Source organism: Trichosurus vulpecula, chromosome 3 (genome assembly GCF_011100635.1).
Source record: "Trichosurus vulpecula isolate mTriVul1 chromosome 3, mTriVul1.pri, whole genome shotgun sequence".
In the NCBI taxonomy this organism is placed as follows: Eukaryota; Metazoa; Chordata; class Mammalia; order Diprotodontia; family Phalangeridae; genus Trichosurus; species Trichosurus vulpecula.
In genome coordinates, this window is record NC_050575.1 from 50,107,414 (window position 1) to 50,131,588 (window position 24,175).

Sequence of the window (24,175 nt, forward strand, 5' to 3'; positions counted from 1 at the left end):
TAACAGTAATCTTTCTACTTACCCACCCAACTTTAATTCCCAGTGTTGCAACTATTTTTTATCTTATTTTTATTGATATCTATAGTTTTTACGTCACTTTTATTTCCCAATATCTCTCTCCCCCCTCCAACCCTACCCAGCAAGCCACTCATCCCTTGTAACAAAGGATAAAAAAGAAAGAGGAAGAAAAACAGCTCAGCAGAACCAACACATCAACTCAACTTGACAGAATGCACAATATTCCACAGTAGCCCTCTATATTTTTGCCTTTCTTTCTGTCCGCAGTATTTAGCACAGTGAATTTTAAATATAAGTACATATTTTTTCAACTAATAAGTAGTTTTTTCTCTCTTTCCCACATCACCTCCCTCCACTGGAAAACAAAAGAAAAAGAAAACCCTTGTAACAAATATACACAGTCAGGCAAACCAAATTCCCTCATTGGACTGTTTCAACAATCTGGCTAGCAGCTTCTGTGGGGATGTAAGATCCACCCCCAGCCAGCACCCGGAAAGCTGCCAACAGCACAGGTTCTTTTGATCTGCTTAACTAAGGAAAGCAAGGTGAAGGGGTTGACAAGTTTACTTTAATCCAGCATACAGACAGCATTCACTTAGTTCAGGGGAAAAAACCAGCATCCTGAACTTCAGAATAAAATACAAACGAATTACAAACATCAACAGACCTTGTCTGATTCAAATCCCAATACATAGTTACTAGAGTTCGACAAAGTCTCAGCATCTGGGTTCACAAGCTGGAGGGCTCCTTAGCTACAGCTGCCCGGAGTCTCCTCATCAACACCATCTCGGGAGCCCTGCACAAATGGCTCTGTCCTCTCTTCTTATAGGGCTTCAGAAGTCATCAAACGTTGTCTGAATGACCAGAGTTTAGGCTCTGGTGATTAGTTCTTGAGTTGGCCCCTCCCCTTAGGACACTGGAAGGTTCACATCCACATAGATTAGGTTAACGCCTAATAGGGCATGGCTCTGGAGTTATCACCTCCCCTTAGCCAGCCCCACCTTGGGCCCCACCCCAGTCACCAATCCACACCCACATAGGTTCCACACCTAATAGGGGTTTGGGCCTGGGGCTTAGCACCTAGTAAGGATTACTCAAAGAAAACAAAGGCCATTTTGCTTACCAACACATGGACACATCCCGAAATATGTTTCATTCTGTCAGGACGTGTGTAACTTGCTTCCTCCTTGATCCTCTGGAACCAGCTGGTGTTTCAACAATTCGGCTAGCAGCTGCTGTGGGGGTAAAAAACCAACAGGAGCCCAAAAACAAGAACTCTGCAAGCCTAGGTTCTTTTGATCTGCTTTACTAAGGAAAGCAACGTTAAGGGGTTAACAATCTTACTTTAATCCAACATTCAAATATCATTCACTCAGCTCAGGGGGAAAAGCCAACACCCTGAGCTTCAGAGCAAATAAACACAAATCAACAGATAGATTTCTGACAAAATTGTGACAAAAATCACAATATACAGTTACCAGAGAAGCATCAACATCTGGGTTTTCTTCAAAGCCGGGGAGCTCATAACAACGGCTTGCCTAGAGTGACGCAGCACTCCTGCTGTGGCAAAGAGCTCCAAAAGAGAAAGCCAACCTCTGGGTTTATATATCTTTTTCAGGGTCAAAGGTAAGTCACACATGTGACTCACCCACATGACCTAAAATCGTCACAAAAATGTGACTTAAACCCACGTGGTCTAAAAGCCTCTGATGTCACAAACATGTCACTCAAACCCATGTAAATTAGGCTTTCCCTTGAGGCAAGGAGGTCATCAAGGACTCCTAATTTAATCAAGGAAACAAAGGTCAAACTCTTCAAGGGCACTTGGTTGAATAAGTGCTAAGAGCCCATCTTGATTCCCAATACAGCTGGTCATTGCACTGACAAGAGTTCTTGGTCTTGCAAAGTGGTTTTTCTTGATAATGTTATTATCACTTAAATTGTTCTTCAGGTTCTACTCACTTTATTCTGTATCAGTTTATATGTCTTCCCAAATTTCTCTGAAACTGTCCCAGTCATCATTTCTTACAATGCAGTAGTATTCCATTACACTCATATACCACCATAAGTGCCTAGTAAATGCTTCTTGACTGACTGACTGAGAAAAGTGAAAGGTGGAGGGATTTGCCCAGAATCACAGAGCTAATAAGTGACTGACAGAGCCAAGACTCATGCCCAGGCCCTCTGACTCCAAATCCAGTGTACATTGCACCCTGCCACCTGTCTTTTTTGTAACTCACACAGGCTCAGCACTCTGGGAACAGCCAATGAAAAATGTCACTATTTTGTAAACTCACCCAAACCTGTAGTTCTTCTAGTTGGAGGTCTAACTGCATGTTGAATTTGAAATTTTAAAGCTTCAATCACTGAAAAATGTTGTAACTGTATTTCAAACAGGGAAATTGTATTCAGGATGGCCCTATGCATTTAACCTGAGAATAGCAAGAGATAGGCTCAAAATTTCCACAGCAAATGAAAATCATTTTAAGATTGAGATTGAATATGTATAGTTACCGTTTAGAGGAAAAATGAGCATTTTTAGGAGCAGATACTGGTTTTGGTTCTATGCTGGGCTTCTAACATATAGATAAAGGTGTTCATTGTGACATGTAGCAGTTATTTTTATGGTTTTATGATTTTTCATAGCTTTTTCCCCCTTATAGCAACCTTGCAATGTAAGAGGTATGAATATTATTGACAGAAGAAGAAACTGAGGATCAGAAGAGTAGGGTATCTTGCCCAAGATGACAAAGTTAATAAAGAACAGGGCCGACACTTGAACCCATACTGCATCATTCAATTCAATTCCATAAACATTTATTAAGCAGCTACTATGTTCAAGGCACAGTGCTAAGTGCTAAGGATACAAAAAGAAGCAAAAGACAGTCCCTGCCCTCAAGGAGCTTACAGTCTAACTGGAGAGATAACATGTAAACAAATATATAGAAGCAACCTGTGTACAGGATAAACAGGAAATAACTGACCAAGGTAACACTAAACTTAAGTGAGGTTGAGGAAGGCTTCTTGTGGAAGGTAGGATTTTAGTTGGGACTTAAAGGAAACCAGGGTGGTCAAACTCTCACAAAGTTTATACTGTTCTTTTCTCATGAAGAATTTCATTAACTAAATAGAAGGAGTAGTATTACTCCTACTTTACAAGTAAAGAAATTGAGACCCCAAAAGACGCAATGATTTGTTCACAGTTGCACTGCTGATGTTAGAGCTAAAACTCAAACTCAAGTCCCCTGACACTAAGACCAGTGCTTATCCACTCTACTAAACTGTAGCGGGTAGGATTTATGTTAGATTTAAAGAAGTTCTGACTAGGAGGGTCATTGGATTCCACCATGCATTACCAAGGGAGATTTTCAAGATTCTAACTCTGATTGGGTTTAATTAGTTGGTTTTCATTAGTTCCAGTCCTCTACAACTAACTGTGAAGTATTTCTCTGGCGTCTTCCCCTTTCCTCTCATCCCTTTTTCTCCCCATCCTTTCAAACTGCCCCTACCTCCCAGAATTCCAGGAAAACTGATCTGATAAATTAATTCACACTGAGGTGTTAGAGATGTAATATCTTAACATTCCCAGGAGCATTTGCATTTTAAAAGAGGAACCTGTGGGGAGGAGAGAGCTATTGCTTAGCCCAAAGAAATGAATGGGATTTTGGGCACAAGCACAAGAAATATTTTCATAGAGGTATGGTACTGGAAAAATCAGTTATTGCTAAGGAGAACTCTGCCCCCAGCCCCTAACCCCAGTTTGCATGATAAAGAATGGACTCAGACCTTTCTCAGTTTAGCAAATGTCCCTGGGGCTCCGTGACTCCTCCAAGGAATGTCAATAGATAAGATTATCCCACTTAACGATAACCAGTCAGAGTCTGTGATCTATCAGGACCTTTGTTCCTATACCCCCAGACTACCCTTTGACCTGGCATGTAAATTTCAAGAGATAATTAACCACTGCACCCCATATTTTCTATATAAACTACTTCTTCACCCCAATTTGGGGCCATTTTGATTTGGGTGGAACCCCGAATGGTCGCTGGCTAATAAATTTTGCATTTAAACTTAAACTCTGTGGCGTGTCTCACTCGTTCTCGGTATAACAGAGGGGACATTTCCTATGACCCTTTAGTCATGCAAAAGATGTGTCTCGGTTACTCTCCCTACTTATAAGAATAGAAGTGTGATAACTTCATTTGTGTATTTAGCAAAAAATTGCCAAATACTGAAGTGTGCAGGGCTCTATGCTAAAAAAAAATTAAAATAAAAAAAAGCATTTTGATATATAGGAAAAGCCCATTGCAATAAAGGAATGTGGGACAGGGCAGAACTGTCAGAGTATGCTGTGTGACAAATAATACTATGTGTCCTTGCCCCACTGCTTTCTCTTCACCCCTATATTTTTATCTGAATAGAATCAGATTTCTGCATTTACATTTCCATGTTGTACTTCACCATGGCTTAGAGGTGGCCCAGGGTTTTCTAAAGCTATGACAGCATAGCATAAACTCTGATAGGTTCTACCAAGCCAGAAAGGCTTCAGATACGGGCTTTTGCTGTCCAAAGTAGAAAGTTATTGGAAATTTGGCCATCAGATAATAGAGAGAATTCACATATAAAAATATGGATCCTCAAAGAAGTACCAAACATATGATTTCATTATTTCATTGGACATCTAAGCCTTCATGGTATAGAGGAGAGAGTGCTGTACTTGGGATCAGAAAGACCTAGGTCACATCTCATCTTGACACTTCTGAACAATGTGGCCGCAGGCAAATTATTTAAGCTTTCTGAAACTCAGTTTTCACATCTGTAAAATGAGGGAGGTTAGGATTTGGACTATGTAGCTTCTAGGTCCCTTCCAGATCTAAATTTATGATCCTCTGATATCAACAAGGGTAGCCTGGGAAGAGGGGTAGAGAGGAAGGAGAATTAAGGGAGGAGGGAGGGGAGCCAGTCTTAGTAGCTAATTAAAGCCTTGGGTTGTTGTTGCTGTTGTTGTTTTTAACACCAGATGGTCACCCACATCTTTTCCTTATTCCTTTTCCCCTAGGCTATCTCCTTGAGTTCTTACTGCTTCCATACTGAGGGTCAGCCTTTCTTCTATTTTCCAGATGCTAGGATACTCCTCTCCTCTTCTTTGCTCCCCTCCTCTTCCCTCCCATTTCCTTCCTTCTCCTCCCCTGGATCTGGGCCAAGATCCATCAGGATGGTAGAAGATAAGGAGAAGGGAATGAGGAGGGAAAAGAAGATTCCTTGAGCTAATGACCTGGTCTTTGTTGATGCCAATTACCTTTGCAGTCTGCTGCAGGCAACAGAAACCAAGAGACTTCTGCAACCCCATCTGAATATGGATCTGGTTGAGAAGTGCACGGAACTTCTCTGGTCAGAATGCAGCATTGCAGACAGAAGAATGTGTATCTGTCACTGAATAAATCTGAAACAGATTTCACCAAGGTAGAATGGAGCCTAGAAGCTGCGCTTCATGACGTGGAACAGAATGGAAGAGAGACCCAACTGTGAATGCTTGGTGATTCCTGACTGTCTGTGGTAGGAAAGGGGCAAACCTTGATTTAGGCTTTATGTAGAAGTGGGCATTACAGCAGGTCTTCTGCACTCTGTCCACTAAGACACAAAGCTGCCTTAATAATGAATAAAGTGCTGGACCTGATTGTAGTTCCAATCCTACCTCAGACACTCACTAGCTGTGTGACCTAGGGCAAATCACTCTTTCAGTTTCAGTGTCTTCCTCTTTAATATGGGGATAATAAGGATAATGATAAGAATCTACCTCCCAGGGTTGTTACAAGTTTCAAATGATTTAATATACATAAAGTGCTCTGCAAACATTAAAACAATACATAAAAGTTATTATTGGGTGTGGTGAAATGGAAACTATGGTCCTGAACCGGGATTATAAAGGAAAGTCTAGCCTCTGAGAGTCCTAAGCCAGGAAATGCTCTGTAGGCATATCATCAGGGGATGGTGAGCTCATGCCTCACCCCAACTTGCAGGATTCAGTGTCCCAGAGTGTTTGTTCTTTCCCTATGATCCTCTAATAACCTTTTTATCTCCCCTGGGTCAGAGAAGAAGCATAGGCAAAAGGTGGGAAATGTCATCATCACCACATCCACAATTTCGCCTTTGGATTCAGACAAATCATGGTTTCTATCTCAGCTCTCAGTGGCTGATGAGCTTGCTTGCTTTTCCTCCTTTTCCCTCCCTTCTCTTCTCCCAGCCTATTTCTGTGCCTCCTCCCCTTGCCTCTCCACTCCCATCCCAGAGCAGTCTCTGCTCCCCTGACACCTCCCCAACCCTAATCGCTTTGCCAGGGTGGTATGCTATCTACCTTGGAGATGTGCTTTAACTCAGCAAAGGGTTCCCCTGAGCTTATCCCTAATTACCCAGGAAGGCAAGCTAAAGAAGACCCACATAGTAGTGGCGCCTGAGAATTTGGTCTGACAGCAATTGATGTCCGTGACTGTCCACTGCTGTGTAGCAGTTTCTCTCTCTCTCTCTCTCTCTCTCTCTCTCTCTCTCTCTCTCTCTCTCTCTCTCTCTCTCTCTCTCTCTCTCTCTCTCTCTCTCTCTCTCTCTCTCTCCCCCCACCCCCATCCATTCCTCCCCCCATTCCCAAATTTGCCTGACAAGAGGGTGGAGAAGGAGATGAGCTCCCGCCACAACAGCTCCCATAATCAGCTCTGGAAGAAGCTGCCACTGCCAATCACCACCAGGGCTCCTGAATCTAGGGAAAAAATGCTGTGGGCATGAACCTGACATCGTGTTTGCTTTCACTATATCCACTTAATGGTGTCCCCGGGGCCAGCAGGAAGGACTGTGGAGAGGGGGTGGCTAGCGGCTGGCTCTCTGAATCTCAGCAGACACTCCCCAGAAGCAGAGGGAGCAGGGGGCAGGGAACAGGCTCCCCATTTGAAGGATGGTCTTTCATTCAGACTGGGCTTGATGTAGGGGGTTTTTATTCTTGCACATTCTCCGCTGCTGCTTCTGCAGAGAACAGTTCCCTGATGCCCAGTGGTGCATTAGCAGCTAATGCAGATGGATTCATTAGCAGTTCTGACTCAAGCAGCCCAGCACCTCCACAGGCTGATCCCTAACTGCTAGGACTAATAATAATAACAATTCACACTTATATAGTTTTAAGCTTTATAAAGTTTTTTCCTCACAACAATCTTATGGGGCTGTGCAATTTATATTATCCTCATTTTACAAATGAGGAAGTTGAGGCTCCTAGAGGTTAAGTAGCTTGCTTGCTAGCCCAAATCCAAACCCATTTTCCCAACTCCAAATTCAATCCTCTTGCCACTACCACATAGCTGAGGATCTAGGGTAGGGAAGCTCAGGAGCCAGGGAGAAACTGAAGTCAAGGCATCTGGGGGTAGAAGATCAGGAAACAAGGTGTGTGGAATGAGTGAAGACCTCTCATAAAAGGGGAACAAATTAAATAAATAGAAATAAGTAGGATAGTGATTCCCATTTCTCTACTTACATATTTTCCTTTCTGTAAAGCCATTTCTCTACTTAGATGTTTTCCTCTCCATAAGCCAAGTTAGTGACCTTAAGGCCCCCGAGGTTAAGAATAGGACACAGGATGCTCACATCCTGTGTATTTACCTAATGGTGAGAGGCCTGAAAGAAAGAAGGGTTGAGGTGGATAAGTCAGCAACCATAAAATCCTCTGAAAGTAAGGATAGGACACAGGATGCTCACCTCCTGTGCATTGACTCCAGGATAAGGGACCCCTGGCTTGGGAGAAGAATGCATGAAAAGCCAGAAAGCCAGGTGCAATGTAGATGTGCAAAACCAGTTGGGTATAAGAATGATGGGAGACAAAGTGTAAGGGTGCTGCGGATATCCGTCACAGATGTAAGGGTGATGGGAAAGGCTAGTTTGCCACAGATGTGAAGGTGAGGTAACCAACAACTGGCTTCTGCCTGTCACAGATAACCAAACCGTTTGTTCATTGTCATTGTCATTAAGATAGATTTATCACTTCAGATTGATTGGAGAATGGGATGAGAATGGTGGGAAGGTTATGTCCATCACCTGCTTGTCAAAAATAACCATACTATTTGTTCTTTGCCATTGTCACCGGGTAGATTTATCGTGTCCAGATTGTACCCTCAAAGCTTACATCCGCAAGCTCAGAGGAAGGAGGTTGGGAGGGGGAATTGCAGTTAGGGACTTATATAAATACCCCAATTCTCTGTGTCCAGTGTGCTCTGACACTGAGAGAACCCTGGTGCTCCTGGTGTCCAAGTTGCCCTTTCCTGCGGGATCGTAATAAATTTTCCTTTCTACTTTCACCTTGAGATGCCTCTGTTCTTAATTCTTGGATTCATAAATCTGTACCACACAAAGGGATTTGAGACTGGAGGATCATGATACAGGAGATTTGGGGAGGGAGGATCAGGACCCAGGGGATTTGGAGGTGGAGGATCATAACAGAGAGGATTTCAACTCCTCTTGTTGATCAGAGGAGCCAGCTGTCTTTCAACCCAGCTCTGCTCTTCCCCCACGGGTCAAGGTGCAGTGACTCCCTCCCTTTCCATGGCCCTCTGCCAGAGGCTCATTGTGGGGTGGGGACATGAAGAAAGAGAGAAAGTCGGCTCTTTACTCCCCTCGTTAGAGCAAGTCTTCCTTCTCTGCCAGCAGCCTTGACAGGAGAGGTGTCAGTGACAAGGTGCTGACTTGTCACCTACTTAGCCAAGGGAAAGAGTGGGAGGACAAGAGTCACCTAAGTCAATAAGTATTCTCCATAAAGCTTTCCCAGACCACTCCAGTCCCCAGGGATCTCTCTCTCTTCTCTGAACTCCTACAGCATTTGCTGTCTATGACACACAACTTGACCTTTAATTCTATACAGCCTTTCTTGTTCAGTACTAATTTAGTGCCATATGCCTGCCCAACAAGAGTAGAAACTCCTTGAGGATAGGGATCATTTGTAACACATCTCCTGTTTCCTCCACAGCACCTGGGCCTTCATGGTATACACTTGACACTGTTTACATAGTAAGTAAATAAATGAATAAATAAGTAAATATTGTCGTATTGCTTAAGTTCTGGGTTCCTGAACTTGGGATTCCCTTTTCTGTGTTCCAGATCTGGTGTATGTATTTTGCTTGTGTAAGAAATGGGAGGAGGAGTTTTGTTTCCACAGAACTAAAGGTGTGCTTCCCTGCCCTCCCCCACCCCAGCTTTAGCAGAGACCAGGCCTCAAGGTCGGTCAGGTGGGAGGTCAGAGGCTTCTAAGCATGTGCATGCTTTTTGAGAAGGCAGTCTGGGGAATTAGAGAGGCCAAACCCACTTGAACCAGTTCAAGCTTATCTAGGGTCTGGTCTTGGTCAAGAATCCAGGCCTAATTTGCATATGTTAAAGAGGGAAAGTAGGGGAAGTAAAAGAATATAGTTTAATCCTAAACTAAGACAAGGAAAATCTAATTAACTTCACTTTTGCTTCTGTATCCTTATTATCCTATTTATATAAACTATATAACCTAGGAAAACTATGTAAAAAACAAAGATTGTAAACTAACCATGACTCTAGCAGGAGTGGAGGGAATGGGTACCCCTGCTCCTGCAGCTGTATCAGTGTGAGTGTTCCCGCGAGCACTACACCTGCTCTCCCGGGGAGCATAATAAAATGCCTTCCTCTGCCCACTCTGGTCCTGAGTTCTTTGGGTGTGAATGGGCAAATCACATGGGTTTTCCTAAGGTCAAGTGAAGGGAAGCAACAGGCAGCGGAAGCTCGCCAGGCTTACTGCTGGATCTTGTCTTGGGGTGTCCTGTGATCCCCATTGCAGTGTTAAGAGGGCTACCACTCTGAATTCCCTTGGGGAACCCTGTGGTCTGCAGGGCCTTCTTAAGGGGACATCACATGGGACTTCTGGCCCTGTCTCGGGAGCCTTGTGATCTTACTGCCATCCTAAGGGGCCATCACTTGGGTCTTCCTTAGGGTCTGACCCGTAGGAGGCCCTGTGATCCCCACAGATTAAGGGATGGCTACCACTTGGTCTATCAGTATTTGACCCAAAGTACTGTATTGCATGATATAACAGCAATGATGGGGTTTAGACTGTGGGAATCCCCTTGGACCCCAAAAGAATTTGGGTCCTATTTGTTTGAGGGGGGAATGATGAGGGCACAATCTCTGGGAACCCCCTTGAACCTGGAGTACAGTCTCTGAGAGCCCCCTTGAACTCTCCTTGAGTCTTCCAACTGTATCTGGCCTTCCCCTAAGGCCATGGGCCTTGCATTATCATTGGGCCCAAGTCTCTGCCTAGCCTAGCCTTCTATTGTCCAGCTGTTTCCCTCACTTAATCCTGATCAAAATATCTATACCCTAGCTCTGTTACCCTAGTCCTCTATTGTCTGTCATCTCCAGGTAGCCTTCAGCTATTTCCCACCCTAGAGTCTGACCTCATCTCAGTCCCATCAAGCTTCTCCTCAAGTCCCTCCCTAAACCCCTCCTCTAGTCACGGCAGACCACCCCTCAATCACTCCCACAATCTTTGTATATATAATCTCCATCTTGCCTCCATGAAGGCCCTCAGATTCAATCTAGCTCAGTAGATTGAATCTGGACTGCTTGTGAAAATAGGCATCACAAAGGGTGGGATTTCTTAAGACATTATGGTGAATCCCTAATAAACTTTGTCTTTTCCCTCGGCTGAGAAGGCTTGAGTCGAATTCTTTCGGCAGGACCCGGCGTTGGGGTCATGAGCACCCCTCGAAACCTATGGTTCCCTACCATATTCATTTTGATTAAACCTCTTCAGCAAGAGCACTGAATTCAAAGCCAGAGAACCTGGTCTTGAATTCCATTTCTGCTGCTTACTCTGTGACTTCATGCAAGTCTCTTAAGTGACCTCAGTTCCCTCAGTTATAAAACAAGTGTTTTGGATTGGATGATGTCTAAGGCTTTTTCTTGCTACAATACAACTATCCTTTCTGATATTTTCTGTCTCAGGAAGCTCTTAGAGAATGGTGAAGGCTGTAGCTTCCATGGGAATGTCTGACTTCTAACCTAGAGTGGCTCCCCAGGACTCATTATCTGTCTGACCAGCTCTCTTACTGAGCTCAATATGGGTGGATACAAGGTCAGCTTGGGGTGTTTGTTGGGATGAGTGTGTCCTCTGCAAAAGGAAACTAGGATGGTTCAGGATCTTGGTCAGCACCCAGAAACTAATTTAATATTTTTCTCCCTCTGTATTACCAATCTCTTTTCCCAGTACTGACCAACTATTTCCCACTGAGTGCAGGTTTTGCTAGCAGGGGAGCCACAACATACATTTCAGTCTGAAATGGCAATGGCCTTGAGTTTGGGGTTGGGGAGAGGGGAATTGAATACTGACCTCAAGACCTAAGTGATGGAAGCATGAAGGTCTCTGGATTCATGAAGAGATTGAAGTTGAAGTGGACTGGTCTATGGCACCAAAACTTTTGAGGAAGACATCAAGGAAGAAAAACCTCACCTGTTCTTCCCCATAACCAGTGTTGGTGGCATCTCTCCAACCCCCAATTCCCAAAGTTTTCAATGACTGACCTCCAAGCCCCAAATGTTTTCCCTCTTCATTTCTGCCTGCTGGCTTCCCTGTCTTCCTTCAAGTCTCAGCTAAAGTCCTAAAAAAACCTTCTCTAGTTCTTCTTAATCTTTGAGACTTCCCCCAATTCATCTTGTGTATATCTTAATTTATACATAATTGTTTGTATATTGTCTCTCCTATTAGACTGTGAACTCTTTGAGAACAAAGACTGTGTTTGGGAGTTGTTGGGGTTTTTTGGCCTTAGCACATTGCCTGGCACACAGTAGGTGCTTAATAAAGGCTAGCTGACTGTGAAAAATATGAGAAAAAGGAAACATTGTCCCTCATCTTCATGAACCCTAAGTTTCACAGAGAAAGCACAGTCCCTGTCCTCTGGGAATTCCCAGGCTGATGAGAGAATCATGAAACAACTATCATCACCACAACCCCCACCTGCAGCTCAGTGCAATGCACTAAGAGCACTTAATGTTTGTTGAATGGAATTGCAAGCTGAACGAGAGGGAGGAGTGGAGAAGACAAGATCTCTTCACAACTCCCAAAGAAAAGCCACTTCCTTGGGAATGTAGACATCCCAGCCTCTCCTCTTCCTTTTCTAGAATATGGCCCCATGTCTATTTCTTCTTGTTGCATGTTGGCCTCATTTCAAGCTCCCCAGAGGGGTTTCCTTTTCTTCTTCCTCTATTTCGCTCCTTTCCTGTTAGTTACCTCCTCCCCCAAACCCCACATGCCCCTCTCTTTCTGGCTTAGTCTGTCCTCTCCTTTCCTTGTCCCCTCCCCACCCCATTTCTCCATTATTTCCCTCATGCTTTCCCATATTTTAGGTGGACAAGACTTCCGAGCTTTGTTGCTAGGAGGAGCCTGCAGGCTAATAGCACAGTGAGCTGTGTAGCACTTTCTCTTCCAAAGAATTCTTACAAGCAATTAATTAACCTCATCAAGTCCTTTATGGGAAGAAAGAGGGCAGGAGAGAGCTTGATACACCCTGTCCCCTAAGGGCTAGTCTAGTGGATATGAAGCCATTCCCTGTAAACTTCATGGTCACTGGCTCTGCTGCTGACAGTTATTTCTTAGGACAGGCTAGATTGACTGGACAATAGAGTATGTAAAAGGGGGAAATCTTTAATAAGACTGCAAAGGCAAGTTGTGTCCAGTGACCAGAAAGATGGTTCAATAATAGGGATTATGGAACAGTGGGGTGGGTTGGGGCTAGAAGGGGGGGAAGATAATGATCTCTGTTTTGAACATGTTGAGTTTGAAATGTCTATGGGACATCTAGTTGGAAATGTCTAATAGGCTGGTGGTGTTTTATGACTAGGCTTGGGTCAGGAAGATGTAGGTTCAAGTACAACTTTTGAACCCCACATTTACTATGTCTCAAGGCAAACACTTAACCTCCATGTGCCTCAGGCATCCCTAGTGCATCTCTACAAAGTCTTTGTGATTTTATGATCCAATGCAGGTAGATCTCTAAGCTGACAAAATCACAGATCCTAATTATGAGACACAGAGCTGCATGGAAGTTGAGAGTCAGATCTTATGGCTGTGTCAGAAACATACAAAGGACTCAAGTATGAGTAGGGGCCACAATGGTGACTTTGTTTTGCAGGCAGCATGGACAGATATTTGTAAGATAAGAAGACTTGGGGATGGGTTAGATTTGAGCTAATGGAAGATGAAGAAGGGTAGTTTCTGTGTCATTCATTCTTTCATTTGACAAATATGTGTTAAATGCCTCTAGTGTGCCACACGTGGTGTTAGGCTCTAGGGGAGATATAGAGTTTGTTAAGACAATCTATGATGATCTCATAAAGCTTATAGTCTAGTAGGAGAAATACAGGTGACTATAATGAACTCTTCCTCTCTTTTTCCCCTCCCAAAAGATGAAACCATAGGAAGGGATGAGGCAAAAGAATAATCTTTGTATACATCAACTCAGAACTCAGCTGTGTGACCACAGAAATAGTTCATTGGGCCGGCATGAGAAGCTAGGCAGACACTGGGCAGGTAGCTAGGTTTCTGGACCCAATGTCTTTTGGTTGGATAGGAAATTGTCCAATTGACCCTCCATGTATCAGATATAGATTGGTTGGGGTATATGGGGTGTTGAGAGAGGCCTGGCACCTCTGGTGTGAAGGCTTGCTGAGCCCTTTTCAGGGCTGCTTATCCACCTTTGGTGTCTATGTTCACCCAACTCTCACCTGTGGCTCCAAGAAGCTGCAGCACATGCCATGGCCACACCCTGCCATCTTCACAGACAGGCTAACCCTGGGTGAGGGGAATTGACAGACCTCAAGCCTGTCAGTGAATTAGGGGGATAAGAACAATTTGTTTCAAAGCCCATGAAAGCAGCCAAAGCAGGGTCTGTGGAGCACTTAGAGCTTGGTCAGACACTGAAGACACCAAGGTTATTCACTGCATCCTGAGCCATCAGTCATCTTGACTTTTGTCCTGCCACTGGATTTTGATGATCCTGAAAAACAGAGTGAGGCTGAAGACTGCACAACTCTGCCTCACTTAAATCCAACTCATGTGCAAGTCAAGGCATCCCCATTTTGTTTCATGAGATTATATTTTGTTGCCAGTGCCACAAAGATGAAACCATGACATAATACTCAAGGTCTTTTTCATTTTCCAGTGAGTTCAAACCACTTTCCACAGCCCCTCTCCAGAGCCCAAACCAGAAGCTGGCAAGGGAAGTAAGATGCAAAAGAGGGTTAATGCTACTCAAAGAACCTGATCTTTTGCATTTCCTGACATTCTTGGATTTGGCATTTACAACCTCAGGGTTCTATCCAGAGGAGGCCTTTTGCATTTGATGTGAATATTATGGTGATGAGAGACAACACAGAAAATACTCTGTAGGGAATTTAAATCCACACCCACCAGGCTGGGAATCTTTCCACTGCTCCAGGTTGTTTCTCTGCTGGATTGATTCCTCTGTGCTCTTTGGTTAACCCAGAAAAGGTCTCCTCTGCCCTCCAGCAGAGAGAGCCAAAGCTCTCCGCATTGTATCTTCAATTTACAGATGTGCATCCCTCACTTCTCTGGAGCATTCTAGCCTCCTGGAGAGAATCTAAACTGGAGCAACAACATCCTCTCCTCAGAGTGGACATCATCTTTGATGCTAACCCAGGAGTGATGCAGACAGGGCTGTCACTGACAATACCTTGGGTCTGAGGTGGGGAAAAAGGAAGGATTGGGGCTTCAAACGTCCAGAGAAGTGTTAAGTTCTGGGTATTCTAATATTTTTTAAATTACTTCCTCCAATGGGGAAGAACAACATGCAAATAACTATGTACATACAAGATACATACAGCATAAAGAAAGGTAATCTCAGAAGGAAGGCACTGACTGAGAGCAGGAGAGGCATCTATAGAAGATGAGATGGCTTGGGTATGTGGAGTCAGTCAGAGTGAGGAGTCTAGGTTAAAAATGATGTTGTAAGCCTGGATAACTGGAAGGATATAGTACTCTTAGTAGTAATAGGAAAGTTGGGAAGAGGGGAAAGTTTGGGTGGGAAAGATAATTAATGCTAGTTTGGACACTCTGCATTTGGGATGCCTACAGGACATTTGTTTTAGTGTCTGACAGGCAGTTGGGGATGTGGGATGGGGGCTCAGGAGAGACTAGGGTCATGTATAGATCTGGTAATTATCTGCATAGAAATGATAACTGAATTCATGTGAATTGATGAGATTACCAAGGGATAGAGCACAGAAGGAAAAGAGATTGATAGTGTGGAGCTAAACTGACTCACCAAGGGATGGAGATAGGGAAGAGAGGAGAGTGCAGCCAGAGTGGAGGTGATGACCTGGGAAAAAATTAGAGGGTTAAAAGGCACAGGAAGAGGTGGAATTTTAAGAGATTATAGCTTATGACAGGTCAAATGAATAGTACAGATGGTAAGACATTTTTTAAAAGTTTTCATTGACATATTTTGTTTTTACATCACCCAGATTTTCTTCTGCATGCCTCTCACCTCCAAGAGAACAATCCCTTGTAACAAAGTATTTTTTGAAAAAAAGAAAAAGATGAGGAAAAGAAAAAAATTGTGTAAAACTGATCACTATGTCAAAAAATCCAGTGTTATATGAAAGGTTTCATAACCATGTACCCCACCTCTGTAAAAGCTTAGATGAGGAGGTAAGAGTTGGGGAGGGGAGAAGAGATATCCACTCATATCTCTACTTTGGAGCCAAACTTATACTTTATATTTTGAAACTTTCAATTTCTATTGTTTTGGGGTGGTTTTTTCCATTTACATTGTTGTAGTCATTGTATATATCATTTTCTCATATCTGTTTACTTCATTTTGTTTGGTCATTTTCAAAATTTACTTTATTTTACTTTTTTTCCAATTAAAACAGACATTTATTTTCTTTACCACCTACTTCTCACCCTCACTGGAAAAAAAGGAAAACAAAACCCTTATAAGGAATATGCATAGTCAAGCAAAACAAATTCTCACATTGGCCATATCCCAAAATGTATGTCTCATTCTGCATCTTGAATCAATCACCTATCTGTCAGGAAATAGATAACATGCTTCAGCACTGATCCTTTGGAATCACTATTGACCATTACACTGATTAGGACTTTTAAGTCTTCTAAAGTTGTTTTTCCTTTGTAGTGTTGCATAAAACATTCTTCTGGCTATGATCAATCAATCAATCGATAAACATTTAGTAAGTACCTACTATGTGACAGGCATGGTGATAAGTAGCTCACTTCATTCTATATCATCCAAGTCTCCTGACTTTTCTCTGAAATAAGTCTCTTTTGCCATTTCTTATAGCCCAATATAATTCTATTACATTTTATACCATAATTTGTTTATCTATTCCTCAATTAATAGGAATCTCCTTAGCTTTCTGCTCTTTGCCACCAGCTGCTACAAATACACATAGATCTTTTTCCTCTTTCTTTGATCTCTTTGGGGTTAGGCTTAGTGGTGGTATTGAAAACCAAAGGATATACAGGTTAGTTATTTGAAAGGCATAGTTCCAAATTGTTTTCCTGAGCTTACTTTGCTTTGCATCAGTTCATATAAGTCTTTTCATGTTTCTTGGTAGTCATCATACTTGTTTTTTAACATTCCATTAATCCATGCACCATGATGTGTTTAGCCATTCCCAAATCAATGGGATTGGCTTCTAGTTCTTTGTTACCACAAAAATACTGCTATAAATATTTTGGTGCATATGGAACCTTTCTTTTTGTCACTAACTTCTTTGAGCAATATTCCTAGGAATCTTTGGATCAAAGTATATGGGTATTTTAACCACTTTGCATAATTCCAAATTGTTTTCCAGAATAATTGGACCAATTCACAGCTCTACCAACAATGTACCAGTGTGCCTGTCTATTCACAGCCAACAATATGGCTTCCTCAGGAAGAAGGAACCATTTTGAGTTAGGGTGATCAGGGAAAGTTTCACAGGGAACTTGAAACTTGAATTGGGTCTAGAAGCATGGGTAGGATAAATAGAAGAGGGATACAGACATGTAAGACAGTATGAACTAGAGTTGAAGTCATTTGCACAAGATTATACCGCTAATGAGGAGTGGAACCAGGATTGTGCCCAGATATTCTGCTGCTATTTTCACTCCACCATGCTAACACCTTTTATAACTCACTCCTAGTGATATAAAGGCGACTTGTTCTTGGTGTCATCCCAGTCTGCAGACAGACCTGTGGGATACCTTTGAAGAGAGTCACTTGGATTAGAGACAACTCATGCACCGTAGTTGGGAGAATTTTGACTGGACATTGGGGAAGAGTTTGACTCTGATATCTTATGGTGGCACAGAAATGGCCCTGAGTTCTTGAAGATTATGCTAGGGAAGCACAAACTCTAGCAAGTCCTACCAGTCTGGAAAGGCTTTGAATGATAGCTCAAGGAAGGACTTCATGTCTGGACTCTGAGACTCAGCCTAGCTAAGTGGAGAAGCTTGTTGCCAGGTTGATCACAGGCTGATATGCTTTTTAGTGGCAACAAACTTTTACTGATTGCCTGCAAGTTACAGAGGGGTTGCAGTCTTCAATGAAAGTACAGAACCTGGAAGCAGTGAAGTGTTGGGAGAGAGAGACTGTTCTTGAGGGGTATTGAACTATCTGGACACAGCAGCAGGTGGCCAAAATATCATGCTAAGGCATCAACTGAATAGAGAGGTGAGGGCTTAGCCATCCTGGAGTCAGTGTGACTTGCAAAGATATCATAATCTCTCTGTAGCCCAGAAAGTTTTTTAATGTAGCATCTGTGAATCTGATTTCTTAAAAAATATTTTTCAGGCCATATTTCAACATAATTAATTTCCTTTGTAATATTATATATTTTATCGTATGCATTTAAAAACGTTATTGGGAGAAGGGACACATAGTCTTCATGAAGTTGTCACAGGGGTCCATAACACAGAAAAATGAAGAACCCCAATTTGAGATAAATATTCTCTTCAGTGTCAAAAAAGAAAAAGATCATTGGAGTCAGGAGCATACTGTGACACGATTTACACCAGTTTTCTTTTGATAAGTAATATTCCAACAAACTCCTCTTCACTTTGAGGCTATGTCCAAATCCCAAGAGAAAGGCCATGAATGGGTCCCAGGCCCTGTCTTTGCTTTGAATTCCCTTGGATCCCTCCTCCCCACTCCCACAGGATCCTAAGCCTGTTCCTTAGCTCTAGAGTCTGGCTGAGATGTGAGGAGTGTGGGGCTCAATCTTGTTCTTACCTTGGCTGGTCTCTTTTGCCTAACAGCAAAGCAGAGTTACCTACTTGGGGATTTGGCTCAATACATACAACTAGTCCTTGGAATGGTGAGCATGATGCTACAGGCCTGAGGGCTCAGCCCTGGGCACATTCTGTTGCCCCTAGATGTAGGTAGGGGTGGAGAGTGACAAGGGAGGCCACATTGGCTGAGTGTCCAGTACTGCTGGAAGAACTTTGTTTAGAATTCCCTTATGAGTGTGTTTTTTAAGGCAGGAGACAGGGGAGAACACAGGCTCTGCTGATTAGGTGGGTTTGAAATTGATAAATTACTTTGTATTGGGGCAAAATGATTTGACCAGATTTCAAATGTCTCAGAGAAGGGAAGCTTCTTCTGCACCAGGTATTGATTGCATTTAATAGAGTTGGTACTTCCTCACCTTAAAATACAACCAAAGAAGTCAAAGGAGGTATAAGTTCCCCCTCTCTCTTTCTCTCCACTCCTTCTCAGGGGGAGGGGTGCATAAAGGCTAGTGGCTCTCAGGGTTCAGAGGCCATGAAACCTTCAAGCTAGCATTGGGTTACAACTACTTTGGGGCAGATTGATGGTGGGGGACAGGGAGAAGAGGCAAGCAGGGGTCCCTTCCATTCTTCACCAATCGATTGGATGCCAAACTGTGACTGTTCAGGCCTTTGACAAATCACTACCCCAATGATGAATGACCTGAAGATTTTATAGAGTATAGAGAAGAGCCTCTCATCAGGGAGCCAGGCCCAGGAGAAAGGAAGGAAGAGGTTCAAACTAGGGTATTGGTAGGAGAAGAAGAAAGGAACTGAAGGGCAGGAATGAGCCTAGAATTTCTATAAGACTTTACGAAGGGCAGCTAATCTTGTCCTTTTCTCTCAGCAGGATTTGGCCACAATTGTTAAATAAACCATGTTTCAAAATTCATTTTCTCTGTCTGTCTCCCTCTGTCTGTCTCACTGTCTGTCTCCCTTTCTGGCTTGAAAATAACTTGACTGCCTCCTCTTGTAATTAGGAAGAATGAAAGGAGGTAGTGGGAGTGATGGGCAGAAACATGGAGAAGAGCGGGGTGTCAGAGGCACAGGGGAGACAGGGAAAGAGGGAGATGTTTTGCTGCTGCCCCTCTTAAAAGCTTGGTGTAGCAGAGTTAGCATTGAAAGGGGAGTCCAAAGGTCTTTTCTCTCAGGTCCATTCTGATGCCTGTGTGGCTTTGAGCAAGACACTTCCCTTTTCTGGGCTTCATCTGCAAAATGGGTTGGGCTAATTTCTAACCTCCCTTCCAGCTCTAATGATTGCTGATTCTAGCATTGAGAAAAGAAGTCTTTATGGGGTAAGCTGAGGTTGTACAAATGATTGCCAATCCGCACAGTCAGAGAGAATCCTCTTTGTTGAGAGTCTGACTCTCTCTTGAAGGAAAAGGTTACTTCCACATAGCTTATCCCCTCAGCATTATCTAGGATGTGACTTTTCCTGGAGGGTTTTCTCTCCCCATCTACAATCCAAACTTAATCCTGCCTATTTGATTTGGCAATGCTATCTGACAGCTGCCCCCTTTCCTGTTGGGCACATTATGAAAAGCAATTCCCCACTTCTTTCCATACCTCTTCTCCCCAAAATTGGTAACCTTGTGAGCCCAGGCTTCCATCTACCTTCCTGCAATGGGGTGGGGGGGGGGGCGGGGTACGACCTGGTTGAGATCCAAACCCAGAGTCAGCTGCTTCAGCTGTTGTCCTACCCTCAGGCATCTGCTTCTCTGAGAACAAGAGAGCTTCACTGAGACCCTCATTCCAGGGCCTTCTGCCCTATATCAGCAAGCCCCATGTCCCCCAGTCCATGGACCAGTGAAGTCCACAGCCACCTTGGTGCACAGTCCACAGTCCCCACACCAAGGTCCCTTGGACCAACATCTCCAAAAATCACCCCTCCATGGGGATTAATTCTGAGCTCACATTCTGGAAAGCTGCCAAGGGAGCAGGAAGCTGTGTTGGTATAAAGAATCACAGAAAGGGCCGCAGGTAATTATGTCTCTTTTAAGCTGCTAACAGGATTGGCCATTTGATAAATGGGAGGATTTGAGGCTGTTTTGTCACTGACAAGCTGTTGTAAGATCATATTGGAAGCTGAAGACAGTTTATCTTTGCATGTGCTGTGGAGAGAGGGGGAATTCTCCATGGATTTTACACCCTCTTCAAATTAATGTGATTTCTTTGGCCTGTAATGTGCAGAGGGGAGTGAGTGATCTTTATGACTCACACCTGATTAGATTACCCTGCTTCAGCACTCCCCTCCAAACTGTATTCACTGCCCTCACTTCCCAGTCTAGCCCCACCAGTAAGGTTCCACTCTTCCTCTTGCTTACTCTCTTCCTTCTCCTCTCCCATCCCAGATCTTCCTCAGGCTTCTCTCTCCCCTTTGACCTCCTCTACTTTTCCTTTTTTCCTCCAATCCCTGCTCACCCCTACCCCCACCCCAGTGAAAGTCTCCTTTAAGCTCAGAGTTCCATTATAGACAGTAAGGTAGAAGGGTCGGGTCTTTGTAGTTGTTGTGAAAGGAGGGGAGGAAAGAGAATAAAATTGATGAAAGAAAAGGTGGAGATAGGAGTCGGTAGAGAAGAGAAAAAAGGTCAAGAGACAGAAACTGTGGAAAGAGAAGATGGAGTTAATAGAAGAAGGATCTGGTCTCCTTAATAGCTTCCAGCTCCATGGAGAGAGTCAGGATGGGGGGGGCAGCGTAGATATTAGGGAGGCCATCCCTCCCATAGCCCCTAGTCTGTTCTTGGAGACTGAAGGGGCAATTGTAGCTGTACTCTTGAGTACTATGGCTATAATCTAATGGTGTTCAGGGTACGTCCATTAATCACTGGCTCCACCTGAGGTACCATCTCAAGGAGAAGTTTCACCAAAAGAGTTGAAACATCATAAAACATTAACATTGCAAATGGAAGCAGGAGAAAGGGGGTGGGGATGTCTTCTTCTTGTGGAAAGACCCTTTGAGGAGACAGCTCTGGGGCAAGGGCTCTGCAGAGGTCCATGAAGCCTTGCCTAGTCAATCCCCCTGACCTACTCATCCCACCAGGTTCCTTCCTGGGGGTGAGGGGCGGTGGAAAAAAAGGGTTGAAGAGACTCCTGCAGGGAATGAGGTAGAGCTGAGAACAAGAATCATTTCTCAGCCACATCCCTTATTCAACTCTCATATTCTTCTTCTCTCTTTTCCCTTCCTTTCCCCTCCTTTCCCTCCTCCCTTCCCCTCTTCTCTTGCAGGTTCTCCTCTCCTCTTCTATCCTCCTTTCATCTCCTTTCCTCTTCCCTCTCTTTTCCTCTCTCTTCTTCTGCCCTCCTCTGTTTCCTTTTCTCCCTTATCCTCTCCCCTTCTCTCTCATTCTTCTCCCTTCATTCTCTCCCTCTCCTCCTTTCCCCTCCTTAGTCCCCAACTCCCTCTGCATCTCCATCCTCCTCCTTAAGCTAGGCTCCCAGGAAGTAAGTCCCTGGGGGAGATTCTGAGCAAACACTGACATGGAAAAAAAAGGATGCTGCTTTACTTTGAGAGCAGCCTCTGTCTCTGTGTGTGTCTGTCTCTCTGCCTCTGTGACTGTCTGTCTCTGTCTCTCTCTGTGTCTCTGTTTCTCTCTGTCTCTGTCTGTCTCTCTGTCCCCGTCGGTATCTTTATGTCTGTCTGTCTATCTCTGTCTCTCTGTCTCTGTCTGTCTCTCTGTCCCCGTCGGTATCTTTATATCTGTCTTTCTATCTCTGTCTCTGTGTGTCTCTGTCTCTCTCTGTCTCTCTGTGTCTCTGACTCTCTTTCTTTCCCCTTCTCTGTCTCCCTCTCTATCTCCCTCTCCGTCTCCCTGTCGCCCTCTCCTTCTCTCCCTCTTGCTCTCCCTCTCCCTCCCTCCTTTTACCGAGTCGGAGGCAGAGTAGGGGAGGGAGTGATGCCCTCAGCTTTCACCTCCCGCCCCCGCCACCGTGTTGATTCCCTCCCCTCTTTCCCCACTCAGTACTCTGCTGGGCGTTTTGCGCCTCATTTCACATGAGAAGCGTTTATCCTAGAGCATGCTAACGACACTGGCTCCCCAACCCCGCGGCCAAGATCTCATGTCGGAGACCCCCACTCCAGTCCTGGAAGCTTAGAGCATTCAGTAGTCTCACCCTGTGGCGCCCTCTCTCTTAGAATGGCAGTCAGGCCAGCTGTGGGTGTGCTTCACGACATGGGTGCTACCAACGTTCTGTGCAGTAAATCAGTCTTTGTGTTACAGGACATGTGTGCTATAGGACGCGTGTAAGAGAAAACACGTGTGCTGCGCATGTGTACAATCCTTGTGCTTCTACAGAAGTGCTGTGGGAAACAGTAGACAAAAATCTGTGCACCACTATGCATATATTTATGGTCAGTGATTACGGCCTTTCTTTTATCACTGGGTTAAAATAAGAGCCCCCTCAGCCCACTGTCTGGGACCCTGTTCTGAAAAGAGAGGGGGAAGAAAGAAAACAGGTCACTCCCAGCCTCAGCTCCCTCCTTGTCCTCCAATGTGGGAAGCCATTACAGGTGATGTAATGGGGAAAACACTGGATTTTGAGTCATAAGATATGAATCCTAGTCCTCATTCTGTTACCTGGAGTCAGGAATACCAGAGCTCAAAATTGGCTTACAGACACTTGCTAGCCGTGTTACCCTGGGCCAGTCACTTACCTCTGTCTGCCTTAGTTTCCGCATCTGTAAAATTGAGATAATAATAGTACTTACTTTCTAGGGCTGAGTGAGAATAAAATGAGATGTTTGTAAAGCACTCTGCAAACTTTAAAGCACTATAAAAATATTAGCTATTATTAACAATAATGCCTTTTCTTGGCATCACTTCGCTCCGTGTGGGAGTTAGACTAAATGATTTCCAAACTCTCAGGCTCTAAATCCTATGATCCTGAAATGAAGCACACACATAAAAAATTTTCAGAAAAGAGAGAGTTGTTTTTGAGGACGGCATAGTTACAAGTCCCAGCTTCTAGTACAAACTGTGTGACCCTGGACAGTTCATATGATTTCCCACTTTTCCTCAGCAGTTAAGATTGTAAGTTGCAGAACAGTTGCCTCTCTGCATTGGTAGAGGGAGTTTCCTCACCTGGAGTTCCCTAAAGAAATTCCAGCTCAAATTTCCCCTTCCCAAGGGTGTTGTGAAGTTCAAGTGAGACAATGAATGGAAAGTGATTTGCAAATCCTAAAGCACTATTTAAGTGCAGGTAATTTTTAAAAAATAATTATTATTAGCCTCCAGTCACCAAATCTCCAGTCTGCCGAGGACCTCATTTCTAGAGTCTTCTATTGCACTCTTTTGGGGGGGGGCGGGGAAGCAATGGAGGTTAAGTGACTTACCCAGGGTCACACAGAAAATAGTATCTGAGACTGTATTTGAACTCACATATTCCTAACTTCAGGACTGGTGCTCTATCCACTGCACCATCCACCTTCTATTGTACTCTTGTAGAGCTCAAACATTGTTTATAGAACAATACAGGGATATGATTGTAAATGTTTAGCAACCAGGCCTTCTGGAAGAAAATAATATTGCACACACTTCTAAGTTTAATCTACACTTTTAACCCTTTTATTAAATCTAGACCATCAACAAAACAATAAATCAAACCCTGATTTGTAGCATTTGCAATTTCCTTAACAGATGTTTTAAGCTAGCTCCAGAATATTCTTGATCCTCCCCCAAGGAAAAAAAAATATTGCTGAAGAACTTTGGGAAAATAACAAGGCACCTTATTAAGAGGGTAAAACAATATAGTACTGATGGAATGTGTAAGTGCTAAGGGATTTCGGGGGACTCTATCAGTCTGGGGAAGGATCATAGGATCATAGAA